The sequence below is a fragment of the Vanellus vanellus genome (assembly GCF_965231255.1).
Source record: "Vanellus vanellus genome assembly, chromosome: 10".
In the NCBI taxonomy this organism is placed as follows: Eukaryota; Metazoa; Chordata; class Aves; order Charadriiformes; family Charadriidae; genus Vanellus; species Vanellus vanellus.
Genome location: NC_138915.1, coordinates 19,143,217 through 19,162,941, shown reverse-complemented (window position 1 = coordinate 19,162,941; position 19,725 = coordinate 19,143,217).

The window sequence follows — 19,725 nt, the reverse complement described above, 5'->3', positions numbered from 1 at the left end:
CTGCCGTGAACCTTGTTCATATTGTAGAATTTATAAGTGAGCTTTGCTGTTCAAATGACCGAAATAATCAGGAAACTGATTATATAAAACATGTTAAAGACGATGGGAAGAAAAAGCAGAATATATTATTCCCTTTTTGTAAACTTCTACATGTTCTTTTTAATGATAAACGCATATTTGAGTTGAATGTGATTCAACCTGTGATAAATGTTAGTATTTTCTTCATACGTGGCCAATTTCCCTTGGAAGTCAGGTAAGCAGTGTAGTTTTCTCTAACAAATAGTTTTGTCTTGTAAAATCTTTTTTTCACATGAATGCAATCCAGAATTAGAAACATAGAAAAGAAAATGGGCATTCAGTTTACAGGTGTTAACAGTGCAGCTTTCATACTGTCTGAATAAAAGAAGAAAGTCTCTTCCTTACAAGATAACAAATACCTTAAAATTTTCAAATACTTACTCTGCTGAAACCCAACACAAAATTTTGGGAAGGCATCCATGACAAAAAGAATAGTTCTCTCTTTCCTATTTGCAATATAATTAAGTGTGTATGATTTTACCCTGTCAGGAAGACAGTGGCCAGTTTGTTCCTGAGTTCTGAGTGTTTGTATTTGATACTCTAATTATCAGATTGGGCTCTTCACAGTCTGGTTGAACAGAATCTGATAGATATCTAGAGCATGTTTTCATGCAAGAACTTGTTTCTGTTTCCAGTTCATGCAGCTTTGTTATGTTTGTCAGGAACTGAGCAAAGCAGCAATATAACCAAAGAGAATCAGCTGTGGGAATATAGAAATTATCAAGATGAGGTGTTTGGGATAGATCACAGAGCAAGCATATCTCAGATAATGAAGCTATGTTTTAATTCAGATTTCCAAGAGTGGCCGAGAGGGTTTGCAGGATAGAACCTGATTGTGGCGAGTACTCTACGCAATCAGGCTTCTGGTTACCTATTTTTGTAAGCTTTTATAGGAAATATGCTGGAAGATCATGCAATTTGTACCTCGACTTGGCTGTTTAGGTGAAAATGCAGATTATAGTGTTAGGATTAATAGGAGAGGGTATAATGGTAAAAATTCCACATGTGGCAGTGGTGGGGAGCCTGGAGGGAATTGTTTTTCTCTTCAGTAGTCCAATTAGTTGTGGAAGGGAGATTCCTAAAAGTAGCATTACTTTTATTGGTCAATGGAACTGTTTGCGTGCTATAAAATTGCAGGCTGCGATGGCAAATCTTTGCTGTCAAATCCTAGTTCAGAATTTAGTACCTCACAGGACTGGAGAACTCTAGGAAGCATCCTGCGTATAATGTGAAACTAATGGTCTCTGATGGTTTGATAGTTTTCTATCATTTTGCCAGCATATTTATTTATTTCTCTAAGTAAGTGAGCAATTCAAGAAAACTGTAGGAAAGTGTTTTGTCCACCCTTAAAACTACAAAGGTCTGGTAATAAGAAGGGTATAGTATGATTATGATAGTGATTGCTTGGTCTCGGAGCTTTCTTTTCAAGCAAAGTTTGAACTTGCGACATTTTCACATTTATAAATTGAGAAATATGCTGTACAGATGCAAATAGAATAACAGCCTTGGTGAAGAACTGGACAGATATGTAAAGAATACGTTGATTCTCTATTGAGTAGAAGGTATTCATATAGAGGGAAAGCCTAGGATTTCTGAGATATCAAACAATTGCTTATACAGTTACTCGAAAATGTTGACAGACTTCCAAGGCAGTGTTTGCATTTGTCTGTAAACTGGAAACTGTATTTAAAGTAAGAAAAATCAACACGGAAAAAGTTAACTCTTTTGAACTCCATATGATGCCATCACAGTTACTGTGAATTTATTGCTTTGCAAATGTATGGTGGGAAAATAAGGTGCAGTGTTTCCCACAAGTTCTACTGCTGTGATCATGGAGGGGGAACACTGCAATAGGAATTGGGTTTGTGCGGGGACTCCAGATGTGTCAATAAAGTTGTGACTAGTCCTGTTGCTTTGCTTAGCTTTGCACAGTACTGAGTTACAATTTTATTATCTTAGGTTCTAAATTGCTTAATGATATGATTTTTTTATTTGCATAAGTGTACCTGACTAGGAGATGTCATCAGCTCTTTTGCAGTCCTGAAGTCATTAAGTGTCTGTAATGCAGAATAGACTAGAGTAAAACTAGATTAGTCACGTGCTAAAGAAGGACAAAAGAGTGGCCCTCAGGGGTCAGTACTGGGCCCAGTCCTGTTCAATATATTAATCAATGACCTGGATGAAGGGATAGAGTGTACTTGCTGATGACACAAAACTGGGAGGAGTGGCTGACACGCCGGAAGGCTGTGCTGCCTTACAGCGTGACCTGGACAGGCTGGAGAGTTGGAGGGGAACCTCATGAAATTCAACAAAGGCAAGTGTAGGGTCCTGCACCTGGGGAGGAATATCCCCATGCACCAGTACAGGTTGGGGGCTGACCTCCTGGAGAGCAGCTCTGTGGAAAGGGACCTGGGAGTCCTGGTGGACAACAGGATGACCATGAGCCAGCAATGTGCCCTGGTGGCCAAGGAGGCCAATGGCATCCTGGGGGGCATCAAGAAGAGTGTGGCCAGCAGGTCGAGGGAGGTTATCCTCCCCCTCTACTCTGCCCTGGTGAGGCCGCACCTGGAGTACTGTGTCCAGTTCTGGGCTCCCCAGTTCAAGGACAGGGTCCTTCTTTGCTGGAGAGGGTCCAGCAAAGGGCTACAAAGATGATTAGGGGATTGGAGCATCTTTCTTACAAGGAAAGACTGAGGGACTTGGGACTTTTTAGCCTAGAGAAGAGAAGACTGAGGGGGGATCTTGTCAATGCTTATAAATACTTAAAGGGAGGGCGCCAGGGGGACGGGAACAGTCTTTTTTCAGTGGTGCCCAGTGACAGGACAAGAGGGAACGGGCACAAACTTGAACACAGGAAGTTCCATCTCAACCTGAGGAGGGACTTCTCTCCTGTGCGGGCGGCAGAGCACTGGCACAGCTGCCCAGAGAGAGGGGGAGTCTCCCCCTCTGGAGCCATTCCAAACCCGCCTGGACGTGTCCTGTGCCACTGCTGGAGGTGCCCCTGCTCTGGCGGGGCGTTGGACTGGGTGATCTCCAGAGGGCCCTTCCAACCCTGACCATGCTGTGAAAAGGGATGACACTCATGTTTAAAAAAAAAGAAAAACAAAAAACAACAAAACAACAGCCCCCCCCCCCCCCCCCCCCCCAAAAAAAAAAACCAAACCCAAAACAAAACAAAAAAACACACCACCACCAAAAAAAAAAAAGTTAGAAATGTTTTGGTTACATCCTTGTGCAGAATGTTTGTCCTGAGAAAGGAGCCTGCTATCTTCCATTGACATCATGAACTAAAGCACTTGTATGTTCTAATTTCTTTGTGTTACAGGAGTTTTATGGATTCATAAAGTTCTTTCATAGAATAAGCAGCTTAATGGAATATTACTTGAGTATGTGTTTCTCAGGTTTATGAGACACATAATATGTTTATGTGTTTCTCTAATGTTTCAAAGATCATTTGGGTTGTCATAGAAAAGCTATTAGACTTCCGAAGTATTTTCCCGTATGCGTTTTGGTATTTAACAATGGTCATTTCTTGTGAAATTTCCTGTCAAAATCCAGAGATGTCAGACGTTTGTATAAATAATCAATCTAAGTGGAAAATAAGAAAGACTACTTTCATCTGTGAAAGAAACTTTATGCTGCCAATGGTGGTTTTAGCCCAAATAATGAGATGTGTTTAATTTTGTTTTGAGTATTCTCTTTCTGTCTTTACTGGTGAAGTCACTTTATTTTTCAGACAATGTTGTGGACAGCAGTGTTTGAGTCTAGATAAGCACTCTCTTATGTTCTTGTTTAGAAAAACTTGTTTCCTTTTGAGGACATGGTCTCAAATAGAATTAATAGGCTGAAGTCTTGTTGAAACTGCTGAATTCCTCTTCCATGAGGATTTGCAGGGAAGCTGCAATGACTTTAGAAGCAATTCCTTTTTTTTCCCCTCCATTTACCAATATTGTATCTAGATACAGTAGCTAATGGTTTTGTGTGTGTCAAAGACTATTCCTCTTTTTTTTTTTAATGTTTACCTTGCATGTTGAAAAGTGCGTGATTATCCTTGGCTCATTTTCAAACCCACTGTATTACTCTTGCATAATAAGTAATTATTTCTGTTCTCTGATATTCAGTCAGTATTTGCAGGTTGCTGTTTGATACGCTTTACTGTATGTACTTTTTTTAAGTATCATATAACGTGACAGTGATAATAGGTTCCAAACAGGAATAAGTGGTAGCAATCCATTTTGAAAGATTTATAGCACAATGGGAGATAGTCTCCACTAATCATGGAGGACCACACTTCAAATAATTTTGTTCACCAGGGGTGACTATTTATTTTCAGTCTTGTAGTGGCTGGAGCTATTTATCATTTTTAAAGTGTATCCATCATAGTATTGCTCTCCTGCTGTTGATCCGACAGTCCAAATTGAAGACCTCCTGTATTTTTTGCATTTAAAGTGAATTCAATAGGAAGGTGCAGAAAGGATTCTGTAGTCTCCTGTGAAAAAGCGCATGTAAGTAGACGATGTCCTTACAAAAAGTAATTTTCAAAATTAAAGAGATTTGAGCATTTAAGATCTATAAAAATATTAAAAAAAAAAAAAGTGAGTTGCAGAATTTATGGAATACATCCTTGATGTACTTGAAATCACTCTTTGACAGTTTTTAACTAAAAATATCAAAATCTCAACTTCTCTGAATGGAGTTTGTGGTATTGTATAAATCAATGCATTTTTACACATCACTAGATCATTTTGCGCTGAATGCTCAGAGGTTTCTGAGACCAGCTCTTATCAGTGCTTGTGAGAATTAAATGAAGTTCCAAATACGAAGACTAGTTCCTAATACAGATGTATCTTTTCCAGGTTGCAAATACAGTTATCCTTTGTGCATCAAGAAGGAAATTCACCAGGGTATCCTGTGCAGATAGCAAGGCACAATCTTTTCAAATCGATTTAACGAACAGTGTTTGTGCCAAATTCCATGTTATTTGTTCAACCCATCTTTGTAGGGGAGACGCTTCTATTGCCTTTGTTTAAGAGAAGAACCACCCCGTGTAAAGATTTGTGTATATATACACATTACACAACACTGAATTTTATTAGCAATACAATTATTGTATGGCAAAAACTCCAATCTGGGTAGTAAGTAATATATTGAGAATAGGAAATGAGACATTTACTTAACCACTTGAAGTTTTAAAAAAGAAGTCTCTCTTTTTACAACTAGCGATTAAGTAATCCCAAATTTATACTTCATTGCTAATTGGAACAGTGTTTTCTTTCCCTGCACTGCATTTGTCCACACACCAATAAGTACACAAAAAACATCAGTTTTCAGGGAGTTGCATGCTGCTTGTCATTTTCTGGAAGAAAAAAAAAAACAAAAACAAAAACCAAACCCCCCAAAATTCTCTGTTTAGCTCAAATACATTTTACAAATAGCTCACCATAATTTCATGATCCCTTCTTTACTTTCTACTTCACTGTCCACCAATTTAATACTTGAGGTTTTTTAGTTCTTCTTTTATTGTTTCTACCAATAAAATAAGCAATGTTACCTTTTCATAACGCTATTTTTAGTATTGTCATTCTGTTGCTGAGATGTTGATGCTGATTTTCAGGGTCTGCTAGGTTAACTTATCACTGAGAAAAACAGTGCCATGCACTAGCTAACTTGTATTGCTTCAGTGTACCTGAGACTTGGAACAGAATCAGCAAACAAAATCCCATTTTATCAGATTTCAACCCCTCATCGCTATTCAATTCTAAGGAAGGTATTCTGTCTGAAATGTTGCTAGTAGTTGAACAGATTTTTTAAAAAGGAAGAAAAAAAGTAAAAAACCATCCTCAGTGTTCCTCAACAGAACTTTGTTCTTGTTTTCATAATTTAACAACTATTGTAAGCTTAAAAATGACTTCTCTAGCAGCTTAAAAGACTATATGCAATAGTGTTTCTTGCTGTCATCTTTGAAGTCAGCATCTCCTACACTTTCCCTCCACCATCTAACCTAGGAAGCTTGAAGATTCTCTTTCCCCCAGCTGTTTAGACACTCTTACGTTTTTTTTGTCCGTTTTTCAGTTTCCTTTCTTGCATGGTACATTGCTTCTGTATCATTTCTGAGCCATTTCTATGGCGCTCTATCCATTCTTTTCACCTAGTCTTAGAAATCAAATCCTTTTTAGAATGCATTGAACTTAGCTCATATTGTAAAACTTTAATAAGTATTTCTAGAGTTCATTCATATATTAGTTGAAGCTAGTGCCACAGGATATTTTCTGACTGGGAGGCAGAAATCAAAAAGAGTCTGCTGGACAGTAATCAAATACTTCGCTTTCTTCCCTGTCTGTTTAAATAAAGAGCAAAAAGCAACATACTACATTGTCTACTAAGCAAAACGTACAATAGTCCCAGCCTCAACAATGGGTTGCTTTTAAAAGAGAACCCCTGTACCTGTGCTACAGAATATAGGGTTTCTGCCCTTCTGCTATCAGATAGGAATTCATGACTCCTGCCAAAAATACAGATTATTAAAATAAAAAAAAAATAAAAAAAAAACCTGACAGAGTGAAAACATCCAGAAGTCAGAATGATGTTACAACTCTAAAGCAGGAAAGATTTCATGTATTTTATATGCTTTTGAATAAAATGCAGTGTAGATGATAACACAATAAACTTGTTTCTGAGCGTAGGAGAAGAATTGCAAGCTATTTCCAATCAACATTTCACTTCTTGAGGTATAAAGCAGTATGTTGGACAAATCTTTAAATATAATCTGCACTCGCAAGCTACCTGTTGTATTAAGTGTGGCAAGTAGGACCAGGTGGTCAGTGGAGACAAATAAGCAATGAAGTTTTATTCCTTTGAATAATTAGCTTGTTGCATTAGTTAACTGGAACATCATGGGTGATAAGTTGTAAAATAAGGTTTCTGCATAATAAACTACCTTTAACACTCTCAGCTCTTTATAAAGGAGAGCCTGTGAATCCTCAGGAAAACTTCATGATGCATCTGGGGACAGAGCCCAGTGGATGCTTATGGTTTTGTCTGTCCTCACTCCACTTCCAGGGGTGATTCGACACCCTCTGTCCATACGGCTGCCTTTTTGGGTCAGACCTGCTTTCCTTGGTACTGTATTATTTACTGGTTCCTAACCCCAAACGCACTCCTCCCATGTCCTGTAGTTGTGGTTCATTTCCAAACATTAAAGCAACAGCACACTCTGACAGCTGACTGATCCAAAGGGAATCGGATCAGTAAAGAAAGAATCCTTGAAACAGAGGAAGAACAGAAAGGCCAAAGTGAGAAATGGCTTTAGAAATTACTATCTAAACCAGAATTTGGAAATCTGGAAAAGAGATGCCTAAGAAGGGTATAGAGACAATGATAACGTTAAGATTGGTATAAAGTAGTGATTAGTGAATTGTCCTCTACATCCTGTAATCCAATAGAGGAATCCACTGTTGGCCCCACAAAGCAGGATAATGTGGTAGATTGATCCTGCTCTCACACAGTGTGGCTCTTCTAATGATTTCTTCATTACTTGCTTGTTCTCATTCTGTTCGTTTGTCTCTGTTAAAAAGCTACAGTAACACCAACAAAAAATGTAACAAACAAATCATGGAGACGTAGGGGTACAATCAGGGTATTGGGTTGAGGTTTCTACATAAGGACCCTTTTTAAAAAACACTTTGATATTATTTACAGACTTGAGAACAGGTTCTCCCTCAAGATATTTCAGTGTAAAGGCTTTCCAAAAGGGTATTGCTCATTTCTAATGAATCTTCAGGTTTTTATTCAGATTAGGACTCAATCCATGACATGTAAGTCCAGCATTTCTAGTTTCTTACATAGCAAAATAGTTTTTTTTCTCTCAGTCTGTGGCAACAGCCTGTTACCCTAGCCATGCTTCCACTTCAAGCACTGGAATTTCTTCTTTTGGCTGTGACTGCATTGCGCACCCACCTCGGCATGCCGGGTAAGCACTTGCAACGCAGTAGAGCTGGAATATTCATTAAGGAAAATGCTTATTTTTCTTGATAAGTCCATCAGACATATCTTTTATCCTTGCTACAGATTCAGAACTGTGAATTACTGCGGGATCTGAATGGTACCTCAGCTCTATTCTTGGGACAAGACAGAGGGCGTTCAAAATGTACATGCAGATCCAGTGGTCCGGATCTAGATCTCAGATTCGTGGGATATGTGGGTAGAGAGAAAAGACTTCTCAGTATGTGAACAAGATGTGTAAAACAGTAGTGAAAACTGTAATGAATAATAATTCCATTTGCACTCTGTCACATCCCATTATAAACAAGGTACTGTGTGTAGATCACAGGGCTATGCTAGTGTTAGCCACAGGTAGCTGAGGAAATAGTAAATCCGCTTTGTGGCATCCAAGCATAGAAGTAAATGTCTGAACTATGAAACAGGTACACACAGTAAGAAGCACGTTGCTTGGGGTTGCCTAGCAATAATTCATTATGGCTACTAATAGAATGATAGGTTTGCTATGAAGAGCTTTTAAGAAAGTGAACGGGGTAGATGCAACGGTATGGTATAACATAGGGAAATTAAGAGGAACAGTAATCTTTATCAAAAGCGACAGGGCTAGGCAGAGAAAGCCCATTGCAGTGGGATGCTGTAAAGATAATATAATCACAAGTTTAGCACAGGAATTTGCTGCAGGACAATTACTGTTCCGTCCAGTTGCATAGGAATAACTGGCTTTAAACCTAGAATTTAACACGCCTTACAATGAAAACTAAAAGTGCTTCATTATTCATATTTGTATTCGTTCATTAGTGTATTTACATTCATTAGTAAAGGATTTTGAACAAAGTAGTTTTCATCTGTTTATCCAGCTCAAGTGCCCAGTTTACGTGCATAAGTAATGTATGAACAATTGCTCATTAAGTGTATTTTGCATATTACCTGAAGTTGGAATCAAGGCTGCATGTACATGCTCTTACAGAGAATAAAATCTATGAATAAGCTCGCAGAGGTCCTATTCCATCATTTTGTCACAACTTTGTGTTCGCTGCTTTATGCAATGTGGAGCACTTCCTGGTTTAGACTGGTTTTATTAAATATCTGCTGATTTTCTTTCCTGAAGTGATACCGATGCAGATAAAGTGCTTTGGTGTCCTTTGGAATAAAGCATGTTTTACAAACGTGAAATGGTAAATAAAGTCCACTCCTAACTTAATGGTAACCACCAAGTTAAGCCGTAGTAATGAGCCACACGGGAGTCTTTTATATTTCCCTCTTTTAAAATTTTATTTGATTTGTGTTTTTATTTTGTGGTTCAGAGGGAGTCTGAGAACAGGCATGTGGTATGAGACCAGTCTGGAACCATAGTGGTGGTTGCCACTCTAGAAGGAACAAAACCCCATACAAAGTTACAGGCTTCTTGCTCAGTTAATTATTGCTCCTGCGGTGGGGTGGGGGGGTGGGGTTTGTTTGGTTTTTGGTTTTTTTCATAGGCAAAGGTCACAGCAGGATTTTCTTTTAATACTGAGAATACTTTAGAAGAGAAATGATAAATAAATTAGTGGACTAAAGATCCTAAAGTGCTTTAAGAGGTATTAAAAGTTTTGAGTGCTCTTTGCTACATCCTGTAGTTGTTTTTTAATTCTTCCAGTCTTTGTTTCTCTTCTCTCTTTTGTTTCAGTGTATGAGCTATCTGATACGAGTGTTTATGTATTTCATAGTTTTTCAGAGTGTTTTAAGTCCCCTAATAGCCTACAGTATAAACTATCAATATAGTAGTATATTAAAATTTCCCTCAGGTATCTTTATATGTGAATATATTATATATTTATAAACATAGAGTGTATTAAAATTCATATATTTTTATAATGGACCGTGCATGGAATGCTACCATTTACTGGAGTGCTGGAATTTCAGGGTGGATGTAGACTCTGGTATTTGAAATCTCTATGAACTCTGAAGAGTTGTAGCTTGTAATCTTTGCGTGTTCTCAGCACAATTAGGGGGTGCTGTCATTTTAATCTGTGCTTTCAGAGAACACCTTTGTTTGCTGAAGCAAAAATCACATTTCGTGGATTTTTGGACTGTCCTCAGGGAAAGGTAGATCATATGGCTATTCAGCTTAGTTTACACAATGGTGCGTAATATTGTGTAATAGCTGTAGTTTACACAATATTGTGTAAACCTAGATCCACAAACAGTCATATCCAGCCATTTGCATGTTCCCCTCATCTGCAACTAAATGTCTTGATCAGAACATGTTAAATTGCACCCTATCTGTTTCAGTTTGCTGGAAGGGAGTGGTGATAGTCTTTGCTGTTTAAGATGGATGGTTCACTTGTTGTTCACAGGAGGAGAAAAAATTTCCAATCATTCTGCACCACTGGAGTCTGGCGTGAGCCGCTGAGAAAAAGGAGGATAAAAGCTATCAGAAAAAAGGCAGATGTGAGGGTGCTTTCCAATGTAGAAACTTACTTTTACTGAAACAGGTGGCTGAAGTGCACAAAATGCCAACCTGAAAGTGATACAACTTAGAGAGTTTACCTTGTTTTAAATAACCATTAAGAATAATTTAGCTCAACTGACAAAATATTTTTTTCCAAACCCCTTACATATGGAAGTCATTCAGTCATAGCAGTCTCGAGGTATGCAATAGCGTATTTTCTGCTCATTATGGTTTCTTTCGCTGTTTGGAGAGGCGTTCTTTTGTGATCATATGTTAAGTGGTGCCATGAAATTATTTTGGCTTAGTTGTTGCCATAAATATAAAAACAAAAATTTCAATTCCGGGGCAGCACAGCTTTTCCCATCTTCCATGCGTCTTGTGGAGAAAGCTCTGGGGGTGTCAGCGAGTGGTTTGGGAAAACAATGCAGGCTTTATGCTAAATGTTAGAGCAGGCTTTAATCGGGACTTTCTGGCTCTAGCGTGATTTTGTAAGCGGCATGTGGAAAGCTGTATCTGTTTTCTGTGACTGAGGTTGGCTGCTGCAGAAGAGAAGGAGGGAGCAATAATTTTTGCTCTTATGCTTACTACTCTGCTTCTGCTAAGACCTTATTATGAATATTAGTGTATCATTCACAAGTTCGGTCCAAGGCTTGAATCTTGATCAAAATGGACTGTACCAATATGCACGCAGGAAAACCGTTTTAATTACTTGAAAAATATAACTAGAAGCTTCAGGGTTGCCATTTCCTTTGTCATTATGGGACAGTGCTTTTGGAATTGTTTTCCTTCTCCTTCCCTTCAGCCACTGTTAGTTGCACTTCTGCATCCTGACTTACAAGGAAATATTTTACACAGTGTACTGTGTCTCAATCAAAAGAGGAAAGGCTTCCATCTGGGGTTACTGGCTTCCCAAATAGTACTGATACGTGTGTCTGTCTGGGAGAGAAACAGTCAAACTAAGTAAATCTGATTTTGCTATTTTTTCCAGTTTTTCAGTGTTCTAGTGAATGTAGTGTTTGTTGCTTCTTGTAGGTCTAAGTCTTCTACCACATGCTGTTGCTAAGAAACAGTGCTATTCTAAGTGATCCAAAGGAAAGAACAATTCCTATTAAATTCACTATCGAAAAAGAGAAGTTATCTGCATGATATCAGGATTTTTGTTTCATGACGTACACCAATCGGTTAACTTTCAAAAGTCTATGTTCTTGGCAAAATGGTAGATGAAGTCTATAATGTAGAGTGTTTGGAAGATCCCAGCTCAATGTCTCTGAGTGATCCCACCAGCTGAAAAGCCCATGATGCTCCTTAAAGAGCTTAGAGCTGTCTGCAGAGGAAACAAAGCCTTGTAAGTAAGTTACAGAACAGTAGAATTCTGTGAATAACTGATTCTTTTTGTTCCTTAACTGAAGCAAAATAGAAGGAGATGGGAATGGTCCAGTATGACCTGAACCTTGAGAAGGGTGGAGAAGTGGACATTTTAAAAAGGAAAAATGTTTTGGCTCGAGTTTAATGTCTGGAATTCTTTTTTTTTTTTTTTTTCCAAATTAAAAGAAAAACCTCATGTCAAAACAAAGTATCATAAAAGGAAATCAGCACATCATGAAAATATAGGAAATTCATTTTTCTAGGTAAATCTTGACAGGTTTGTTATAATTAGCAAAGAAAAAAAATTGCTTAGCAGGAAAAGAATTTCTAATTAAATAAGTTCTACCATGAAGTGTCTTCTGAATAAACGAGAAAGCCCAGTTCTTAGAGATCTTCCGAATCCTTACACTCAGATCCTTAGATCGTGGCCTAGTGCGTGTAGGGCAGCAATGCTTTTGGAGCCAAAAATGATCTTAGAGATTTATTGAGAGAACTCGATAACAGTATTCCACAGTATTTTGCAAGGCATAGATAATAAATTACAGTATTCATGTATTAATGAAATTTTGTAGCATTGCTATAAAGTATTTCTGAAAGCTTTTTTGCTTTAATTTCTGTTTGTTTGATTTGGAGTGAGCCTGAACTGTCTGTAGTGAAATGGAATAGAGTATGTACAGATGAAACTAATTAAATACTAGCTGTCACTCTTCATTTTGAAGCCATGATTTTTTTTAGCTTGCTATCTCAACTTTGATTATTAAAATATGTATGGTAGTTCTCACCCCACGTTACCTGTGAGTGTTTGTCCTCTTTACTAATTAGGTGTCAGGATGTCAGTGATTAATGTAAAATCATGAATAAATTACAAATAAAAGCCATACATGTGTACAGAGCCATTTAGCTAATTAAAATGCTATGCAGCACAAAGTACACTAGTGATAACCACTTCTGACCTTTGAGTTGGAGCTTCGTTTGCCTGGAATTTCACTGATTGATTAAGTAGATGATAATAGCAAGTCAGAGTCACAACTGTAAAACTCATTTGTCACAACGCAAAAGACAATCTCCATCTGTCATTATTGAAGAGAGTTCAACAGATTTGATCTGCTTTTCTGTACCTATTTGTCATTCAGCATTTACATAGTAGGGGAAAATATGATTAAGACTGTAGTCCCAAATAGTGATTAAGACTTAATTATGACAAAAACAAATGGGTGAAAAATAGAGATAGGTCTGGGAAAATCACGCGTTCTTGCCTAAATATGCCTACCTACTTCTTTATGTTTTTCGTTGGGAGGAGGCTACAGACATCAAATGAAATGTGATGAGAGATGGACAAAACGCAATTGTAATCATTCCTGGTATACCTGAAGTAGAAGGAAAAATAACTTAGGAAGGAAACGTATCACCAGTGCTTAGGCACATGCATCTCTGGGCTTTCTTTGTGTCCTTCGGGGTTTTTGACCTGCATCCAAGTGCAGTGGCAGTGGCTGAAGCCCAGACAAATCGGTGATTAGTAGCCACGGGTCATAGAATCTGGTCAGAGATGCATATTCCTGTGCTACTTTTGCTAGGTAGTATTGATGTCTTCTTATCTACTTAGCTGTTCCGTAACTTCAGGGAGCACAGATCCCATGTCATTGAGGGCTTTTCCCTGAACTGGTGACTGTTGTTTCCACTTTGTCTCATCTATTCTTTATCAGAGCCATTACGATTTTTTCATCTTGTGACTTGAGTTTTGGCTATTTCAAAAAAGGGGGAGATTTTGCTCATAGACCAACCTAAAGCATTTGGATGTTTTTGTTTCTTTTGAATGAAGGATTAAAAAAAAAAAAAAGCTTAACAACAAAAACGCTCCTGTCCCACAAACTCAGGAAATAAAATATGATGCTTCCAAAGAACATGCGCTCTGTCCATACCCCAGCTGCTCTGTAAAATTGCTTTTGCGTGTTTCAGTTTCCCTGTTTCTACCCGAATATCAATTTCCCTGAGCAGATGCAGGGCTCTCAGGATCTGTGCCTTATGGCTGCTCTGCCATCCAGACTGTCTAAGCGCTACAGGACCTGGGAACCCAGCCCAGAACTTCCAGGCTTCCAGCTCTGCAGCAGGGAAGCCCCAAGAGTCCTGGCTTCAACCCATAGTTTCAAGGTTTACAGCATTTTTAATGCCAAAAGAGAAATGGATGGAGCAATGGCTCCCCAGGCTCTTGGCCTCCTGGTTCCAGAGCGGGGCACTTGGGGAACCACAGCTAGTTCAAGGGAGCGCAGCACAGGAGCACCTCAGATGGGTATAGCTGTGAGGTACCCATCAACCCTCCCGAGCCTCATCTGATCATGCGTTGCTAGTGAAAACCTTGGTATCAGGTGAGAGTACCGAACATCTCTTTCCTGAATTCGGTCCCACTCTAGGTACCTAGCAGCTTCTGTAGGTTTGTCCTTCAGTGGTTTACATTTAGACCCGTGGTAGGGGTGCTGTGTAACAGACTGGTCCCTTTATCGTCTTGAGCAGTCCTGTATCTGGTGGGTGCTACAGTTCACTTGCAACCCAAAAATGGGGCATTGAGGGGTTAGGAGAAACTATGTATGCTCTGATCCAGGTTCTGTTAGGAGTCTGCATCTAATCTTACCAGTATAATTTTATAGACATGCTTTTTTGTCGGATTCATGTGAGATCAATGCCTCCTTAAGATGCAATCTGTTGGACAATCGTGGGGTTTTTTGTTAAAACACAGAGCTCACGGCAACACAAAAATCTTCCCAGTTACCAGATCCAGGATTTTTCCAAACATCTGGTCATTCAGCAGAACTGTGTAGAGAAGGGAAATAAGTAATAGAAAGAAATTTAAATAAATTTTCATTACAGATCTGTCTGAAACTTTAAAGCCCAAGATGAATGGATTTAATTAGTCCAGGACACTTTCATTTTCCTATAACTCAAATGTGTCAACTTTACAACATGCAGGCCTTTAGGCCATCATTTGAAGTGCGTCATCTTTATTTTACAGTGTTTAAACTGGGCATATATTCTGGGGTTTGCGATACTCTGTAAAATCTGACAGATTGTGACTGGGGGCTTTATTTTCATACCTGTAAATAAACAAAGAATTGTTCTACAGTATTCCAATAAGTCTATTTTACGATGAGTCGTGAAAAAGCTCAGAGAACTGTTTTTAGAACAGGCTGTGGCTCTGCATTATTGTGCTTTCGGTTAAGGTAATAGGAATTCAATAGACTCGTGTCTGAAAGGATATATCCTACCGGCGGAGTAAGTGCACTAAGGTTCAGTTTAATAGGCTTTAATTACTGTAGTGCTCATCTGGTGAAATTATTTTTTTATTTTTATTGTGAACTGTGCATTACGGACCTAGTGCACACGCACAAACCTAGACCTCTTTCCTCTTTCAGATTGTTAAGTAGCGCTACAGCACAGAGGGTGCATCCAGCAGCGTGGAGTGTGTAAAGAGACACACGATGTTACTAGGAACTTTGAGTTCAGGTCATGCTTGCGTTGGATCATTTAGTTTTTCTTCCTGCAGGATTATGTCACACGTTCTTTCCCTTAAGAGGACAGGGCTTGCACCAGATTTCAGTATTGATGTGAATCTGAAAATGCATGAAATAAATGAAGACATCAGCCAGGGGCCAATTACATTGCACACTATCAAATGATACTAAGAAGACCTGAGTTTCCCATTCAGAAATGATTCTAAGAATCACACTTGTGAGACTGTTTGATTTGCTTTATAAAAGGCTGTTCAGAAAAAGACAAGATAAATTGCTAGTTTTATATATCTGTGTAGACAAATTAAAGCAATAGATTCTAGGGTGCTGGAAAATTGTCCTTGCTCTTTGGCTTCTGTCCGCATATATTCTTTGAGATCTTGTTTATACTGGGGATTTGCTTCCATTTCAGTCAAGGACAAACTGCTGTCAGAATAGCTAATCTGTTGTAAATGCCAGCCCGGGTAGGGTGTCCCATTACCATAGTCTGTCCTCTAATTCACTGGAGTTTCAGGGAGGAGACAGTTGTGCCAGTTCAAGTAGCAAACTTCATTCCCTACACTGAGACCGGGGTCAGTGTGAGGTTGAGCTGAGTGACAATCTTGCTGCCTACAGCTGTTCGTCACTGCTCTGTCTCTGCTCTGCCCTGGGAATGAGTCCCCTGCTCTGCCCTGGGAATGAGTCCCCTGCTCTGCCCTGGGAATGCGTCCCCTCCTTCTCTCCTCCCGTTCAGCTCTGCTGGTGCGGTGGGACGTGTGGCTGGTCCCTAGCTGTGCGGGTGGATTTGCGGGAGTGGTAGTTCTACCGTGGGAGGGGGGTGAGGGCAATGAGATGCTTGGGGTGGCTGGTCGGCTCAGCTGCGAGTAGGGTTGCTTACCCAACCCAGTCCAAAAGCGTTGTACGGATAACCCGCTAGCTGATTGTTGCTAGCTCTGGAGCCTAGCAATATTCTTGCTAATACAGGCTTTTTAGAGGCAGCAAAGAAACCTGTTGCCAGTGCCTGCATCGGTATTTTAAAGGAGTCAAAATGAACAACTGTGAGCAGATCATTATTTTACCATAATCTGGAATGCTTCTCGGATGATATCGCTTCTTGTCTGTTTGCAAAGCAGAATGCCAAGCTTCTGAAATGGGCGCTTTCATCATCTTTATTAAGGAGTAACATATTCGAAGTGATGAGCTTTTGCAGCGGCTTCCTATAGAAGATTTCATTTTGCCTTGTTCATTCTTTTTGGTGTTAATCTGATTCTTTCCTCACTGCCGAAAAGCATGAATAACAGCTTGAAATGCTGGAACCAAAGAACAGATAACTTTGAGGAGGTATAAAATATTTTAATTCTCCTGGTTCGGATATATAAAACAAGCTTCCCTGGGGAGGTGTTTTTCCTTGTTAACTCATTTATAAGATAACTGAAGCTACAGGTGTTCAGCTTTAATAAGGCATTAGTGAACAATTATATAAGACACTAAAAATAAAGCTAGAGTCTTTGCACGAAGGAAATGAACACTGACTGAAAAAATACTTAACAGCAAAACTGCTCAATCAAATAAGGGAGAAGATTTTTAAAAAGTAAAATTGTTGGATAAAATCTTTAATACATGTAGAAAGGATGTTGTTGAAAGAAGGAAGGAAGGACTATATATTTTTACGTGCAAGATATGAAAAGACACCGATAACATATAAAGGAGTAACTGGCGCGAACACTACTGATAAAATCATTCTGTGCTTGGATTAAAATGTTCTTTAAAATATTGCTTTAAAATAGTGCAGAGCCAGCTTTCCACTAACAGTGAATGTTGTATTCCCTTGATTTATGAAATCTCATTTCAATTGCAAAGCGTTGGCTGCTCTGTGTTTGTGCCTGAGCACTGTATAATTCTGCAGACAGCTCAACGAGGAGCATTGCTAAGAGAAAGAGGAAATTAGATGTGTTAAACCTGAAGAACCAGTGACATTCAAATAACAGTTTGCTCTTGTATTTCTCATTTGTTAGAAGGCAGTTCCTAATAAAAATTCTAACGTGGCTTAGCCTTGGAAACAATCATCTGTTTTATTAACCTCAACAGAACAAGTTTAGGACAGAGGTTCTGACACTTTCTTAATTATAAGATATCTGGTGAAGTGCTTGGCTTCCATTTGTCTTCATCTTAACTTACCTTTTTACTCTTCATAGTTGCATCAGATTTCCTCTCAACTTCAGCTTTAACGAGAAATGGCAAAGTGGACCAATGCTCATCTCTCATTTGAAATGCCTTTTAGAATTTGTTCTGTAGTGATATGAAGTTGAGACAGAGGGAGGTGAGAACTTCAAAAGAGTTTAGTGTCATAGGAGCACAAGTGCTTCTCCCTTTGGCGTGACTTGTGCTTGTAAGCCACTAAATACGTTTGTAAAGTCATCTGTGAATAGCATTCTTAAGACCATGTAAGGTACCGTACCTCAGTAGTTTATTCATGGGAATGTAGTTGGGTAATGAAGTGAGTTTGAAGCAGCTTACCACTTACCTATTTGATGCTCTCAGGGAAAGTTAAGGACTGTATAACAGAGGCGTAAGTTGTGCAAGAAGACTGAAACGCTTCAGCATATGTACATGACTTTGAAAATGCCAGAATGAGCCACTGTAAGGAGTCAGTCAGTGCCCATCATCGTCCAGAGTTGTGAATACAGTCTGCAGCTGTGGAAATACCTCTGCAGAGCTGCTGACAAAAGGGCTTTGTGGTAATTTAAGAACAGAAGCCGTTACAGTTAAGATGAACGAACAAGTGCAACGTTTGCTACATTTCTTAGTCATTCCCTAGGAAAGTAGAGAAGAAATGGTTGATCTTTTTAGATCTGTGAGAATTATCGATATTGGACTTAAATATTTGCGTATTCTTACAATAGACACAAAACGTTGCAGTTACTAACTGCACAAGCCATTACAGTTACTAATTGGAGTAAATGGTAGTAAATTTTGATGGTTTACTTCTGTTTAAGTTAGCCTTGCCATGTGTTTCAATGCAGGTATATATTTATATCCCTCTACCTATATTTATGTACATATAAGTAGATGTATATATATATAATATGTGTTTATATGCACACACAGAAGTTTCTGATTTTGCAGGAGATGCATCTACCTCTTGTTAATATTACAGACTGTATGGTAATAAGGCTTTTTTTTCTTTTTTAAAAATGTTTAAGGCTGGAATTGGGCCACTGTTTTTTACATAAGTCTCTTTTAGAGACAGTCAAACATAAATATTTGGTGGCTGTACTTGTGTCTTTTTGATGAGGTAGGAATAACATTGTTTTCCTTGAAAGCTGGTTGTGATTTTGTTCTTGCTGGCTAATTTCTTAACTTGGCAAGCTAAAGTTTCAGAATTAACACAGGAAATACCGTTCTAGGGTATTCTTTGAAATTCTCATATTTAATGCCATTTGTATATACACAGGTTCATTACAGAAACAGAATTATTTTTTTTTCCTGTACCCTCCTGTAAGTTCATTAAAAGCTTGGATATCTTCTACAGTTATTAATAGTTTCGTCTTACTACCTGTAAGTCATAGCCAAACTGAGAAAATTCCAGCAGCTTGACATAAGCGTGAGAACCTGGAGGTAGTGTTAGGTACACAGGTATTTTTAAAAGATAACTTAGGTTTGAATTAACATCTAGAATTACTACATTACACCGGGAAAAGAAAAGCAATCTCTTAGCTGTTACTGATGTCGTGATTGCTGCCTCTTTTGTAAAACCCGGAATTCTGTGGAATTCAGTTTTATATTCTGTTGGTTTTATCTGTTTCCCCATTAACGTAAAATCTCTACTGTTTCTGTTGCATGGGAGAAGGGTCTGAAACCCATGCTCCCCATTGAGAAACTGAAATTGTACTTGTGTTTGGCCAATTTATACCTGAATGTATTTGTCCATGGGATGTTAATGCTCTAATACGTATTCCTTTCTGGTTTTCGTTTCGGTTTTTCATTAGGTTTGTATCTCTTACGTTATTTATATTACAAAGTTTGGATTAAGTATATGCAGTTTGTGGTGTGACTATAGTAACAATTCTGACAGACCCTTAAATTTTGGAATTTCTTACTTCTGTATCTCTGCTTATTGCAATTAGACCTTTCTGTAGCTAATGAAACATATGTGATTTGTTTGTTTATGCCCGAGGACTGAATTTGTTGCTGAATAATGCAAAAACATATGCAAGGACAAGTATAGTAAATGGAATTAGGAATGTGTGCACAGAGGATGTGTGAGCTAAGTCAACTGAAAGAGACGTTAAGGCTTTGGCTCTCGCTCTCCCTGCTCAGTGCAGGTGGAAGCGTGTTTATGTTAATACTTGCCTGAGTGGAAATTCACCAGAG